Source organism: Pipistrellus kuhlii, unplaced genomic scaffold (assembly GCF_014108245.1).
Source record: "Pipistrellus kuhlii isolate mPipKuh1 unplaced genomic scaffold, mPipKuh1.p scaffold_m20_p_3, whole genome shotgun sequence".
Classification (NCBI taxonomy): Eukaryota; Metazoa; Chordata; class Mammalia; order Chiroptera; family Vespertilionidae; genus Pipistrellus; species Pipistrellus kuhlii.
The window spans coordinates 84,335,052-84,349,009 of record NW_023425529.1 but is presented as its reverse complement, the minus strand read 5'-3'; the positions used below and the strand labels follow the sequence as shown (position 1 = coordinate 84,349,009).

At 41.1% G+C, this 13,958-nt stretch overlaps 1 protein-coding gene across 33 annotated transcripts in view; it reads right to left on the bottom strand.

The window, feature by feature from the left end:
• CACNA1C (calcium voltage-gated channel subunit alpha1 C) overlaps positions 1-13,958 on the bottom strand; it is a 562,813-nt gene that overhangs the window by 180,500 nt on the left and 368,355 nt on the right. The window lies entirely within an intron of this gene.

The following is a 13,958-nucleotide window of genomic DNA, read 5'->3' as shown; positions in this document are numbered from 1 at the left end:
TGTACACTTAAAAATGGTTAAATGGTAAATTTCTCTCTCTCTCTCTCTCTCTCTCTCTCTCTCTCTCTCTCTCTCTCTCTCTCTCTCATCTCCACAATAAAAACAAAACAAAACAAAACAAAAAAACAGGACAACTGAGGTACCTAGATCCCTTTAAGGAAAAAAGAGAAGTAAATGAAAAAAACTATTTAGCACACGGGTCTTGTCAGTGCACCCCAAATGCTATAGGTTTGTACTGTTGACTTATAGGGGGAAGGACCCCCTCACTTATAAGTTCAAGCACAAATAACACACCAAGAATGCTCTTTGTTTAAAGGGGATGTGGCAAGTTTTCATTTGCAAATGCCAAAGAGGTGGTCACCAGCAAGTCACCCCAGATTAGCCCCAGGAAAGCTTCTGCCAACATCAGTGCACCAAGTCTCCACATCTTAGGAGAGATGTGGGGGAAGGGCAGGCTTGCCCGCCTTACATCTAGGCCAGCTGTGCAGAAATCTTCTGTGGGCTGCCTCTCACACAGGTATGATAGGACCCCCACTGCTGAATCACACCAGTGTCGCTGTCTGACTTCCCCACCCACCAGGGACATTGGGCATGACTCTACTTTTCTAAGTATTTGGAACTTTCCTCTGTATTCACCCACCACCTTCCTCCCCGGGTGAACAAAGCTGGACTGCTTTTCCAATATTTCCTCCTACTTAACCCTTTGGCTCTCAGCCCAAGCATCTTTCTTCCTAGGGATCCTTCCCCAATCTCCCAAACCAAAGAAGTTTCCTTTCTTACATGTCTTTTTGGAAGCATTTCCTTCCCTTGGAGCACTAGTCTCAGTTTGGAATCATATGCTCTTTAAATAGTTTTTTTTTTTTTTTAAACATTGTTGTCTATCTCTCACATCGGGCTGAGTTTTTTGAAGACGGCACTGTCCATTCTCTGACCATTTTATGGCTAAGGCCTGGCTTGGTGCTGAGCACACAGTGGCTCAGTAAGTGTCTACAGTCTAAGGAAACACTGCCACTGTGATGGAGCTCTGGTGGGCTTGGCTGCAATGAGTCTTCCAGACAGGAAGGGATATGCATAGCTGAGAGGTTTCAGGTGCCACGGACCCAGGCAGAGACTACTGACTGGGATGCAAAGAGGCCAAAAGAAAGTTATAGCAGCCTGGAGGCTTCCTTTCGGTCACAGAGATACCACAGAATTCCTAAGAGCCCCTTTTTGGGCTTAGTTGGCGGCCACCCTGCCCACCTGAGTATCCAGGTCAGGAGATTGATCCCCCAGACTCCTTCTTCCATCAGTGATCAAGTCCTGCCAGTTTGATTCTGAAGTATTTTAGACCAGTTAAATTTTTTCTACTACATAAATAACCTGTGCTATATAGACAGAACATGGAAAATACTTATGATAGAGGAATTAGAAAACTCAGGGAAACAAAAAAAAGAAAGAAATCACCCATCACTCAGACATAACCTGTTAGCCACTTGGTATAATTTTTGGACATTTTGGCCCATGACTCATTTTCCTCCTCTTCATCCCCTTGGTGTTCATCAGTCAGCTAACAAACTTTCTCCATTCAGTTTTTCCCAATCTTCATGCCATAGTGAGAATGGTTTATGAAAACACAAATTGAAACATGTTCCTCCCTGCTGAAGTCTTCAGGTGACTCCTACCACCTACGGGTGAAATTCACCTGCCTCATGCCAGCTTGACCACATCTGATTCTAGTTTATATGGTAATTCCAGTAATATACCAAACTGTATGAACTCCTGTGGCTTCATGCCTCCCTATTCCAGCATATGCTATTCCCCCTGCCTAGAATGCCATTCCCTGCCTAACTAAGAGCCGCTGGAGCCTGATCTCATCTTTGTATCAGTGCACAGTAGTGATGCAATGCACAAGGAGTAAATCACATTTGTAAGGACAAGCTGCTTTCAGAAGACAGAAATGGCAAAATAATCTGAAACCATGACATTCAAAGGTCAGGAAAAGATAAGACTCATGGAATGGGAAAAAGGATAGGTAGGGAGGGAGATATAAATAATTTTTACATGATTTAAACTGAATTAGATGAATTCTGTATGACCATAGTGATGGAGCTAGGATCAACCAGGAAGGATTCAGAATGGACTTAGATTCAATACAAATATGTCCAAGAAACAGACCTATGTGAAGGTGGTGTGGGATGCTTTAAGAGGTGGTAGGTGCTCCATCCTCAGAGGCATTCAAACCTTGATTAAATAAACTCTTGAAGGAGATGCATTGATAGGAATTCAGCCATTGAGTAAAAGATTTCCCTGGTACACCAAAACCCCCTGTACCCTCACTAACATGTTCTGAATACTTACCATGGGCCACATGCAGTTCTCAACACTCTACCTGAATTATTCCATTTCCTTCTGGCAACAACACTATGAAGTAGGTAATATTATTAACCACACTCTACAGCTGAGAAAAGTGAGTCCTAGAGAGGTACAATGGCCTGTCTACGGTTACATAGCTGGTGACTGGTGGCATGGAGTTTAGTGCCAGGTGGCCTGGCTCTAGAGCCTATGGGCTTCACCACTGCTAAGTGCCTCCTCATGCCCCAAGAGTGTGGTTCTCAGCCTCCATGATCTATGTCTATGGAGCAGTAACACATGCTTACAGCACCTGCCATCAAAGTGTAGGAGCCTAGTCCCTGCTTCCAGGAGAGCTTAGATGTTTCCAAGGTGAGTCCCAGGAAAGACTTCTAGTTTCTGCTGCTTTCTTCACAACCAGCTATAGCCAGGCTGGTGTGTGAAGGCATGGCACCAGGATTCCTTCTCTCCAGTCCATCATGAGAACTTGGCACTCAAGGCCTGGATGCTTAATAGCTTCTTCTTGGAATTGGCTCACCTCTGTCCCACAAACAGCTCCTCTAGTTCAAGTTCACATTTGGAAGACATAGCAACATTTCTCCACCCAAGTGTTCTCCTCAGATAGACCATGCTTATGGCTGATAAACAACTGCTAGGCCCTTCTTTAGAGCTGGCCGATCACACCGGTGGAAGTAAATGAGCCCTAGATAAGCCTGGTAAAGCAGTTATAAAATGCCTTCTGAACACAAGATCATAAGGCCTACATTTATGATGATTTTCTTTTTCACCAGAAATCAGGATATAAGATCCAACAAATAACATGAGTACTTATGGATAGAATATTTGATGTGAAAAGTATTCTGGAAAATTTGGAATACATAGTCCCACAGAGGTTAGCAAATAATCTAGAAACCCAACCTCATGTTAGGTGACCACTTCTGTGGATGAAAAAACTATCTACATGCCTGGCTGCCCAACCTTCAGGGAGAAGGGGCTTGAGGAAGTAGTATCATTAAATGCTGGGATTAGGAAAAGGACAGAGATGGAGTTTAGCTAACACGTGTGACTACTTTTCCCCCACTTAGAGCGCTGTAATGTATTCCTTCTGGTCAAATATATTCCAACTTGAAAATTCCAAGTTAGGAAAGACTTCAAGGATCTGCATATACTAGGTGTACTGGTTAATACTGGTGGATTTTGTACATGATAATTTTAAGAGAAACATCAAAAGTGCTTTATTCAAAGTAATGTCCATCGCTAGTTACACATTTTTCCCATCTTTCAGGTAATTTGTGAATACTGTCCCAATAGGATTTTTTCTTGTTTTGAGGCAAACCATTCAGAGACCCAATTTTCCATTTCTTCGTTATGTTTTGAAGTGCTACTCAGAAAGTGCGTGTGCCATCAATTGAAACAAATGATAATCTGAAGGAGCACGGTCTGGTGAATAGAGCGGTGGGTTAATACTTCCCAGCCAATATCTTTTAATGCGTCTTTAACTGGTTTTGAAGTGTGTGATGGTGCGTCAACATGAAGCAAAATTACTTTGCTGGGTTTTCTGGCACATTCTGGTTATTTCACCATCAACGCATGGTTCATATTATTTGTTGTCGGTAGTGATCAGTATCAATGTCTTCACCTGGTTTTAGAAGCTCATAATACACCACACCTTCCTGATCCCACCAAACACAGAGCATTATCTTCTTTCTGAAGCCCTGCAGTAGATGTTGATGGTTGACCTAGATCAACCTATGATTTTGTGCATTTGGGATTCTCAAAATAAATCCACTTTTCATCGACAGTCACAATTCAATGCAAAAAAGACTTTCTTTCTTGCTATTGAAGCAACATTTTACTGATGACTTTTCCTTTTTCCATTTGTTTTCATTCAGTTGATGTGGCACCCATTTTCCTTCTTTTAAAATCTTTCCCATTGCTTGTAAACAATCAGAAATTGTTTGCTGAGCATTGTTTAATCTTTTTGCAAGTTGTTTTTGAGTTCGACACGCATATTCATCCAATAATGCTTGTAATTGTTAGTTTTCAAACTTTTTTGGTTGACCTGGATGTGCTTTGTCTTTCACATTGAAATAATCACTTTTAAAGTGTTTAAACCAGCGTTCACAAGTATTCTGAGATGAAGCATGTTCACCATAAGTTTCCCCAAGTATACGATAACATTTTCTTCAAAATAATGAATTAAAACTTCCCACAAATGCTCTTTTTTTTGGCATGAAATTTGACATTTTTAAGCATAAAAATATCTATGATGTTAACACCTTCAGCAAATTTGACATATGAAGTTTGAAGCTTGCTATCAATACCACAAAATAGCATACTTATCAAATCACACATATATCTACATGTGTATTCCACCTATTGAAAAAAAAAATCCCCATTATTAACATAGTATAAAATCATTGCTTTTCCTTAAAATATCAAGAGAAACTACCAATTATAGAAAGCAAAACCTGGCATTTTTCTGTAAGAAAGTGTTGAGATTACCCTGAAAATGCCCAGATTGACAGAAGTTGATGCTTCCACACATGTTACAGACAGTCCACCAATGGGTGCATGGTCAAGGACACACCATATTCTTTTGTTTTATTATAGAGCATCCCACCAAGCCCTGCTTTTGTTGGTGCATTGTTCTGTTCTGAGCCCAGAGGAAATATCAGGAAGGAGTCCTAAAATTACTTTATGAGTAAGAGCCTGAGAAAGGAGAAGAATGAAAATTTACTAGCACTGAAAGGTAGTACATAGAAGTGTTATCTGATCAAGCACTCTGTTCTCTTCATGCAAACTCTACTTTCATAGTTCCCGCTTTTGAACTCAAATTTTAAGCCATTCTTGTATAAAATGAGAGGGGGAAAAGGGAGAATTGAAGACTTCAAATTGGAGATACTTACTGTTAGCTTAATTCACTGTTTGGATTCTATATTGATATAACATTTTTGTTGGTTGATGGGAATGTACATTTCATGTTCCTAACTTTTCAGACTCCCTGGCTCCAGACAAGCATTAGGAAAGCAATAAAAATGATCAAAGAGGTCTGATCACAGAATCCATAAGGCAACGATACTAAAAATCACTGAACTGGGAGAAGAGAAATTTGGGTGGTGGTAGGTTCTCATAGATGGACTCAAAGTTTGTCAGAACAGGAAGAGGACTTTGGAATCAACTAACTCAATATCTTAAATTTCACTCCTTTAAATGATATTTACTGAGCTGTGTTCTATGGGCCACCTGCTGTCTTAGGGCCAGGGGATACAGTGGTGAATAAAAGCCCCTCAGGCCTCACCCTCATAGAGTTTGTAATGGAAGCCAGACATCAATCAAATAATCACAAAAATGACAGATGATTGCAAATTCTGCTAAGATCATTCATGGAACAGATGGGTATCATAAGGTTCCTCATTTACCATGTAGAGCACATGTGTCAAACACAAGGCCCGCGGGCCAAATCTGTCCCACCAGGCCTTGCAATGTGGCCCGCACCGCGCTGTCATCACTGCACTCCGCTGCGTTTCCATCACAATGACAGTTTATGACTGTTCAGTAAACCATTCGGCCCGTGATTTAGGCTGGATTTTAGATTTTGGCCCCTTCTCTGATTGAGTTCGACACCCCTAATGTAGAGTAATCGCTTCTCGGCCTTTTGGCTAAGATCAAGTGTAGTACCATGTAGAGTAGAGGAAGGCTTCCCCAGAAAGGAAGGCTTGAGGTTAAAGCTGAACAATGAAGATGAAGAGGACCTGGCCATGTGAGTGGGCAGGAAGATGGGTCTAAGCAGAGGCGTCTGAAAGTTCCAAAGAAGGTAACCTGGCTGGCTGATCTTGGAGACTCATGGGAGACCCATAGCCTCCATCTGTTGGCCTCATGCTTTCCCTTCGCTCCTTTTCTGCTTTTTAAAAAAACAACTGAAATGAGATTTGGGAAACTAGTTTACCACTTCTGTATGAAGTCTGAGGAAGCAGAAATCATATTGACTCTCCTGATAGTCTCCTTTGTGATGTGGAGAAAATAATCCCCTATGCCACCGAGGGAGTGGAGGGAGGCAGAGAACTGGGTCAACAGTCCTCTACTGTTCTGCTGACTCCAGGGTCCTTTATCACCAAGCTCTCAGATGACTCAATCCAACTTGAGAGTGTGGCTCTGCCTAAAAGGTTGCCAAACAGCAAGCCTAAATTTAGAGTTGTCCCACCAATCTCAAACCTGGAAAAAATTCTTCTGAAATGGGACAAACCCCATTCCTAAAGCAGTCAGTTTTTTTTGATGAAATAACTGTTGGTTTTGGTGCTGACTCAGGACTCTGCAGGGCACCAGGGCTGTGGTTAGGAAGACACATCTCTGTCCAGAACTAGGGAAGATTCAGGACTGCTCTCATGAGGCCAGCAGTTTAGATAACTTCTTGATTTAAATTGGCTGCCCTCTCCTCATAGAATGGCGGCCAGGAAAATACACTGCTAATCCAGAGGTCTGATGAGCTGAATGATGATTATCTGAGAGGCTGGCCTCACTGAAGTGAGTTATGCCTTCATTATTAACCAAATTCAAACAAAATGGCAGTACATGGTGAGCCAACTCTAAGCTTCTTTACCAGCTCCTTCTGGGACTTGGATGCTCTCAGAAAGGAATGTATTCCCCTTAGAATAGGTGCTCAAGTAAAGAACATTGTCTTTACCATGTCCATTATTCCCCCAGACCTCATTCACCTTGAACCTGGACGCTAACTTTAAGAAAGTGCATGTGAAACACCAACCTCTCCTTCGAGGAAAACCTAAAATGACTCTTTCTTTCGTCAGGTGCCTTCAGAGGAGCTCCCCTTCCCTAAAGGGAGAAGGTGTACCCAGATGGTAGAAATCTCTTCATCGAAGTGTTAAGGTTGCCTTCCTCCAGCACCACAGACAGCTTTGCAGCCCCACTTGGGAGCTTATTGAGCACCTAAGAAGTCCCTGGACAGTTGCCATGAGAAGCAGGGGAGGAAGGGCAGGACAGGAGGATGATAGTACCTACCTTATAAAGTTGGTATCGGGATTAAGCAAGTTAATTCATGTCAAGTGCTCAGAAAAATATCTGGCCCACATTAATGCCATTATTATAAGTGTGGTGACACTATCAGTGGAACCTAAAGCAGTGATAATGCAGATGGATTACCTGGGATTCTGTTAAAATGCACTTTGATTTGGTCTCTCTGGGGTGGGATCCCAGTTCTGCACTTCTGACCAGACCCCAGATGATACCAAAACTGCCATTCCACTGGCCAAACTTTAAGAAGCAAGGCCTAGAGGAGCTCCCAGGAGTCATGCTGGGAGGCCACAATCTCAGCTGGTCACCTGAGGCCCCAGGCACTCTTAAGCAGTTACTGGCTTTTCACTGCCGCTGATGACCTTGTCACACCACTCTTGTCAGTAATGTATAAACTGGTAAAGTAGGTGAACCCAATGCTGGCTGCAGAAAATGCCATGCTCTAACTGGTATGAGGGTCCTACAGGGTCATACACTAAATTTTTTAATATTATTTTTACTTAAAAAAAACAATTGGTTATTGCAGAAGGCAAGATAGGGGCATTTGCCTATACTGCAACACTGGAGAGCAGGAGACATGTATGCTTGGGTCTGTCCACCCAGCTACAATATGAGCTGTTCAACAGACTTGTGGAAGGGGCTCTGATGATTGTGACGGATGGTAGGAGTAGCTCGGCATTCCTTTCCCCCCTTGACAGTGGGCCTGGGTCATTACCACTCTTACCAAGCCTGCATCCCCAAATGTTCCTCTGGCCTCCAACTGGCCAATCTATGCTTTTGCATGACCATCAATTATGAAACTCTCCTTGTCTCCATGACAGTGTACAATTTTAGTTTACTCAACTCCATAATTAGTTCTTTGCCTCCTTCCTTCCCACCCTTTCTTCTGGACCTCTTTTAATCTGAGGAATATTACAAAGATAAAAGAGATGAAGTCCCTTCCGATAGGAACTTTCAGCTACATGGAGAGGCAGACATGAAGATAGCTAATTGAAGAAGGAGGTGATAATCTTCCTAAGAACTTGTCCAAAGAACTGTGAAAGCATGAAGGAAGGAGAGACTACCCTAACCTGGAAGAGTTAGGAAAATAAAGTGCCAGTGGGATGGACATGTGCACTGTGTATGTCAGGGGATAAGCTTCTTTCTGCCACTTACAGTTAATCTTTTATCCTTTTGTGTCTGTCTATACTCTCCCTTTCTCAGGAAATTCATTCACTTCACTCCCTCCTAAAGGTTCAATAGTCACCATTATAAGTGAATCCAAATTTGCAATACATTTTCTTTGCCCTCTCTTTTGAGTTCAAGCCGTGCATCTCCATAAGCTACTAAATATTTCTACTGAGATTTTCTACTGTCTCTTTATACTCAATACATTTAGACCTGAAATCATAGTCTTTCCTTGGTCCCAACAAGGGTCAAAACTTGGCAGTCACCTTTGTTTACTTCTCCACCAAATGCCAGCAATTCTTCATCCATAGCATCCGTCATATCTGCTCTTCCCATTGCAGCCACTGCTGTCCTTACTGTGGCCCGTCTGGATTGGTAGAGTGGGCTTTCTGCTCCCAGTTCCTGCCACTCAACCCATTCTGCACCATTAGGCCATTATTCATCCTAAAGTTGCCCTACTCAGAAACCCCTTCTACATGATCTGCACATAATAGGTACTCAAATTAATTTGTAAGAAAAGGATAAAACCAAGTTCCAAATATCAAGATAGTAGAAACACCTGGGAAGGAGAGCAATCTGTTGAAGAAACCATTTGGAGAGAAGTTGTGATGATTCCAGCCCAAGATGACATGGAGAGGATCTCAGGACAAAAAACCCTGATTTCACTTTCCTCTTTCCTGCCGAGCTCCCCACTGAATGAATCAACTGAAAGCTATAGTGCAAGGTAGTCTTTTAATGTAGTCTATATCAGTGTTTCCCAACCTTCTCTCATGATGAGAATCACCTGGTGGAGTTGTTAAAACACAGATTCCCGGATCCCAACTAAGAAGTGCTAAACTAGAATTTTTGGCAACATATAGGTAAAATTGTATACTTAACTAGTGCTCTAAGACAGATTTTATATACAGAGCACTAAGTTAGGTATGCAATTTTACCTATATGTTCTCAAAAATTCTAGTTTAGCACTTCTTAGTTGGGATCCGGGAATCTGTGTTTTAACAACTCCACCAGGTGATTCTCATCATGAGAGAAGGTTGGGAAACACTGGTCTATATGATTAGGTCCTTTGGCCAGAGAGCCTAGTGGAGAAGGGTGGAGAGTGGATATGGTGGGCAATTGGAACAATGTAGGGCAGACAGAACAATGAACTTACAGTAGTTGGCAAAGTGTCATTGGCTTTCTATATGCCACCATCCTCATTCCATTAAACTAGGTGGAATTATCCTATTTGTAAGGCTTCTGAGTTTTATGAGCAAGAAATCCCCAACTTGTGAGGGTGATCAGATAAATGTTTAACTCACTAGCTAACTCTGGGTCCTCATCTTCCAAAGTTATACTTGATAGGAATCTACAAATTAATTCTCTTACCAGCATGTGTGATTGTCACTACTATCATTATCATCATTGTTGTGATCATCATCATCACCATCATCAGATTGTGACTATTGACTTATGCTTACTTCTTTTTTCTTTTTTTAATATTTAATTTCTTTCTTTTTAAATATATTTTATTGATTTTTTTTTACAGAGAGGAGGAGAGAGCGATAGAGAGCTAGAAACGTCGATGAGAGAGAAACATCGACCAGCTGCCTCTTGCACACCCCCTATCGGGGATGTGCCCGCAACCAATGTACATGCCCTTGACCGGAATTGAACCTGGGACCTTTCAGTCTGTAGACCGATGCTCTACCACTGAGCCAAACCGGTTTCGGCCATGCTTACTTCTGACATACATGAACCAGTTTGGACTGGCTATAAATTGGAATTAAGAAGAAATTCATGGATCATGTCTTATACCTTCATTCAAATAATGCAGCAGCATACACTTTTAATAGTTTTATAGGCTAAATGACTTTCAAAAGAAAATAGATCTATAACTACAAAGTATGTAGGTCTCTCTTGGGTTAAAAGTAAGTTTGTCACATTGAGGGTCAAAGGTACCTGAAACATTTTCTTACTGGAAGTGTTTCCATGAAGGGAGAAGAATTCTTGCCTGATTGCATTCCTGCAGTCTCAAGGGGTGTGTATGTGTGTGTGTGTGTGTGTGTGTGTGTGTGTGTGTGACTGTGTGTGTGTTTTAAATCATGTTCTTATTAAAATGTCCTTATTCATTAGAGGTTTTCATTTATGCTTAATTGAACCTTTCCATGTTAATAAATTTCTGCATCCCACAAGTGGTTTGATGAACATTAAAGGAGGTTGTTGTCCCAGGAAAGAAATGGTGTATACTCTGTTGCCTAATAAATTAAAAACTATGAGAGTAATTAGAATATCAACCTTCACATTGAATTGTTATTTTTTGTATTAGCAATAGGGTTTGTGATGAGAAGAAATAAGAGACATCTTGATATTAGAAAAAAAACTAATTATGGCAAAATGGAGATAAGATGATCCAAAGCAAACAATAATAATGATAATACCAGCTCCCTTTCTTGAGGACTCAGGATATGCTTTACATATATCATTTAATTTAATTAGTTGACTATTTTAATAAAGATAAATGAACTGAGACTTAGGTAAGAGAGAAAACTTGTCCAAGATTACACACCTTGTAAATGCTGGAGAGGGAATTAAAAGTCAAGAGAACCTTACTTCAAATCCTCCAATCTTAGCCACTATCCAAAGCAAAAATAGCAAATACATTCCATGACTTTCTGACCCTGTGCCATGGCAGATACTGTTATTAATCATGGCCTCTCTTTCTCTGCTCCCATAAAGGGCTTCACAATTCTTCTAACAGTGTATCTCCCATGCAAACATGAATTCACTGGAAGTGATTAGCTCATGATTTGGCACCCTGTGTGCCCCTTCCATACTGGTGATAAACTGCATCTTTCAGTTAATGGCAGAATAGAAAACAGACTTGTTTTGGTACCTGCAATGATATAGATGCCTAGACCGGAACCTTCTTTTAAAATTTTAAAAAAATAAAAGATGTGTGAGATAGAAATATAAAGATGCATAAACCACAATATTACACTTAAATAACAGGGTAAAATGTAACTCACCACATTAATAAAAATTCATGAATCTATCAATAGATTTAGAGAACATTTCATAAAATTCACTATTTATTTCCCAATCTTTTACTTCTTTTTTGTATTTCCCATTCTTTTGATTCTCTATGCTTGATTCTTAATATCCTTCTGTCCCTTCACCACCACCTCTATACAGGTCAATATTTTCAGCTGTATCAAATTTTCTTTTAAATCCATTTGCTGCATTAAAAAAATTTACTATTATATTCTTAACTTCCAAAATTTACATATGGCTCTTTTCCACATCTTCTGGTTCCTGTGGGACCCAGTGGTGCAGTCTCCCTGGTTGTCTGAATTGGAGTGTCCCTTGTGTGGGTTATGTGTACTTTCCTGCTATAGTTGAGCCTTGATTGCTGTTGCCAAGTCAATGGGAGAAATTTTCCCCTCAGGCTGACTGGCTATTAGAAATGGGCATGAGTGACTACAGCAGACAAGCTATTGTGCAAGGGGCTGAGTCCATGAAGCAGGATTCTCTTTAGCAGAGCTCTGGTGCCTGTTGAGTCCACTATTTGGATGTGTTGTTCATGGAGCTGATTGGGTGGTACTCTGGTGTGGCCATTTACCAATTTGTTGGTCCTAGAGCCTCTTGGGAGGGACTCTGGTGCAAGCCAAGGGCAGCCACTGCCTATGTCCAGTCAGGACCACCTGATAGGAGCTACAAAGTGATCAGTAGAAGGTTGTCACCTGTTCTGAGCCTGGAGGCCTGATGGGAGAAAGCTAAACTGTGAACTGAGGCTGGCTGCTACTAGTGTCAGACTTGGGGATGCTTAGCAAGAGGTACAGGACATGCTGAGGCCAGATGCTGTTTGTTAGGAATTTGTGAACCTTTGAGAGATTTTCAGAAAGTGTTCAATGTGAGCCAACACAGGCTGTGTAGAAAAGCTGCTGGAAGAGGTTCATACCAGCCTGTGTGGGGAAGGTCCCAAAGGAATCATCAGAGCAGAGTGAATGGTGTTAGTCCAGTTAACAGAAAGCTCTGATTTGGTGCCCACCTGTTCCTGCAAGCTGTGTGGAGGGAAGGCTCAACAAAGAGAATGCTCCTTGATTGCCTGGCACTGGTGGCCAGGGGGTCTTGCATTCTGGGTTAGCACTATAATAATCAGAAAGGCAGTTCTTGGCAGGCTAGCAACCAGCCTTCTCCTCCACTTCCCCCAAGGCACTACACAGGCAGCAGACTAAAACCCACCGCCAGTCTTTCTGTGAGAAAGGCTATTTATTTGTCCTGGAGCTCCAGCCTAAGCAGCAGATTTCATGTCTGTTATGCATTTAGAGGCATGGATATGCTCTCAGGAAACACAGGCTGGTGGGTGCCATATTTGTGGTCTCCCTTGGCTCACTACAGCCATCTGATACCTCCTCAAAAGGTGCTTATACACCAGTCTCAAGTTGCTCAGGGAACACTTCCAGATTGTCTGGTCTGGAGTCCAGCAGATCTTACCACTGTGTTCCCATAAGACTGTATATATTTGCATATTTTAAAAGCTAATGCCTGGGGGTCTGTGTTTCAATCTGCCAGAAACTATAATAGGTGCTGTCTAAGATCTCTTCTTTTTTGAAATACTATATGGCCATATTACCAAAAGCAATACATAGATTTCATGCAATCCCCATAAAAAAATCCCATAGGCATTTAAAAAATAAATAGAACAAAAAAATCGTCAAAATTTTTTGGAACCACAAATACCCTGAACAGACAATGAAATGCTGAAGAAAAAAAAAAAAAAAAGAATAAAGCTGGAGATATCACACTTCCTGGCTTCAAATTATACTACAAAGCTATTATAAACAAAACAGCATGATATTGGTAGAAAAATAGACACATAAACCAATGAAATAGAATTTCATGTATATGGACCACTAATTTCTTATATATATAAAAAAAGCAAAAAACATACAATAGAGAAAAGAAACCCTCTTCAAAGACCTAAATGCAGAAGAAAACAGGTACTAAATTTATGAATATCCTAAAGGCAAGAGAAGTAAAAGCAAAAATAAATGAATGAGCCAAAACAGGTTTGGCTCAGTGGATAGAGCGTCGACCTGCGGACTGAAAGGTCCCGGGTTCGATTTCTGTCAAGGGCATGTATCTTGATTGCGGGCACATCCCCAGTGGGAGGTGTGCAAGAGACAGCTGGTCGATGTTTCTCTCTCATCAACATTTCTAGCTCTCTATCTCTTTCCCTTCCTCTCTGTAAAAAATCAATAAAATATATTAAAAAAAAAAAAAAAAAAAGACAGCTGAACTATGTTTCTCTCTCATCGATGTTTCTGACTTTCTATCCCGCTCTCTTCCTCTCTGGAAAAAATCAATAAAATATATTTTAAAAATAAATAAAATAAATAAATGAGACTGTATCAAACTAAAAAGCTTCTGCACAGATAAACAAACAAACGAAT